Source organism: Vespa mandarinia, chromosome 12 (genome assembly GCF_050613455.1).
Source record: "Vespa mandarinia isolate Hongniang chromosome 12, ASM5061345v1, whole genome shotgun sequence".
Taxonomy (NCBI): domain Eukaryota; kingdom Metazoa; phylum Arthropoda; class Insecta; order Hymenoptera; family Vespidae; genus Vespa; species Vespa mandarinia.
In genome coordinates, this window is record NC_140821.1 from 2,865,001 (window position 1) to 2,867,500 (window position 2,500).

The window sequence follows — 2,500 nt, forward strand, 5'->3', positions numbered from 1 at the left end:
TGTTACATGAACCGAACGAAATCACATCGACTGATGGTCGTGGTTGCAGCAATTTTCTACCCCTCGAAATACTATGAGATATATAATCTCTGTCCCCATTGGAGATACGCATGAGTGGACACAACAAATAATACTCGACATTTTCTCTCTCTTTCTCTTTCCATTACTGCGTCCTTTTTCCCAACGATTTAATTACGTTTTATCGGTGAAAGTGTAAGACATATATATAGATAGATAAATAGATAGATAGATAGATAGATAGATAGATAGATAGATAGATAGACAGACAGACAGGGAAGTAATCAAGGTAGACTTTGGAGTGTCCTTTAGAAAAAGGATTAAAAAGTAAAGGGGTTGGAAAATCGGTGGAAAAAGAGAATTGTTGGAATGGTTGGGGCTGCTCGGTTGGTACTGGCATAACTTTCGAACTTGGACTTTAATTGCGAGGTACCGGCGACTTGTGACGTATTCAATGATATGCACCCTTGCGAAAGTCCGGACACGAACTCTCGCTTAATCCATCAAATTCCAGCACAGTAGCCTGACGTCCATAGTAGAAGGAGGACCCTCCGACGTCCAAGAGTACGTCTCGTATATCGTCGTCAATATTTGGTCCCTTGGAGACCCTTTGTTGTTCTCTATCTCTCTTTCCATCCATCTCTCTCTCTCTCTCTCTCTCTCTCTCTTTCTCTCTCTCTCTCTATCTATCTATCTATCTATCTATGCATATCTCTATCTTTGTCTCTCTCTATTTCTCTCTCTATATATGGACAACCATGCTCTACGTTCAGTTAATGGACCTTGGCTCGCAGAACGTAACCATCTGTCGTTTGTAATTTCCATTCCTCAGCATGCTATCTCTCTCTCTCTCTCTCTCTCTCTCTCTCTCTCTCTCTCTGTGTGTGTGTGTGTATGTGTGTACGGTCATCTTTGTGTATATTAGCCTTGCATAAACTCACACTAATAATGTCTTTATTATTGTACCGTTGCCTGATTGCTCCTATTTATGCAAAACCGCGTCGATCAACATATATCCGTACCGTTGCAATGTGTATTATTGAAATTTCTGTTTTCCATCCTGTTTTTTCTTTCTTCTTTTTCTATTTTCATTCGTTCGTTCGTTCATTCATTTATTCATTCATTCATTCATTCATTCATTCATTCATTCATTCATTCATTCATTTATTTATTTATTCATTTATGATTAAAATCATTTTATGATCTTGTGCGAATATACATCGGGTTTTTGCATTGTCCAAAATGATATCGATGATTATAATTTTTCAATCTCGTTCCTTATGATGACATCTGGTTTTATATGGAAACGAGGATTTATTGTTTTTCATGTGATCATTTTAATTATTATTCATCCTCGTGTTTCCTTCTTCCTTTTTCTTTTTTTTCTTTTTTTCTTTTTTATTTTTTTTCTTTTTTTTTTTTTGGTTTTTTCTTTTTTCTTTTGTTCTCGTTTTCAGAAATCGATGCCGTATCAATGATTATTATTGATTTGACGTCATAACAATTTGCGAAAAGACTTTTTGTTATTATTTATCTCCGAACGAAACACTGTTGGTTATATTTAATCGTTCAATTTTCACGGTATTAATCTTAAATCCTTAAACATTTACTAAACGTCATGTACAACTTTTATGATAACATGATTAAATATAGACGTATCTAGGTATGAATATGTTCAAATTATATTATTCAATTTTGTCATCGTAAAATTATTTCTTATTTCGTATACGAAGTTTTTATCGTTGTTTTTTTTTTTTATTTATTTTTTTTTATCTTTTTTTTTTATATTTTTTTTTTTTTTTTTTTTTTATATAAATCTAAATCACACACTACAGCTAAATACGCACAGCGTAGTGGTAATAAATAGGCGGGTGTTCGAAACGTAACGTTAGAAATTTTCTTTCCTTTTTTTTTTTTTTTTTTTTTTTCTTTTTTAATCGAACACACGCTACTTCATTTTTGAGAAAAAGAAATTATTTAAATCATTTGAAGTTTCAATGATATCGAAAGATATGTGAATCGTTCTGACGATATATGATTCTTTCTTTTCTTTTCTTTTCTTTTCCTCTTTCTTTCATTTCTTTTCTTCTTCCTCTTCTTTTTTTTCTCTTTTTTCCTTTTTTTTCTTCTTCTTCTTCTTTTTTTTTTTTTTTCATTTAGCGAATGGTTTCAAGATCGACTTCAAGATCAACTTTGTCTCTTTTCTTTCTCTTTTAAATAAATTCCTTTTTATAATGGCAATGTATTCTCCCCACGTAAAAGCAAAGAAGCAAAGTAGATAACCTTTGTCTGGAATATTTTTTCGTCCGGAGCTTGAACAGAAAGAAAGAGAGAAGGAGAGAGAGAGAGAGAGAGAGAGAGAGAGAGAGAGAAAGAAAGAGAGAGAAAGAAAGAAAAGAAAAGAAAAAGGTCGGGTTATAGAGGGTCGAAGAAGTTTTTACAACCAAAGAAGGAACTTTTTCCAGGTCGCAATTCGCGAGTG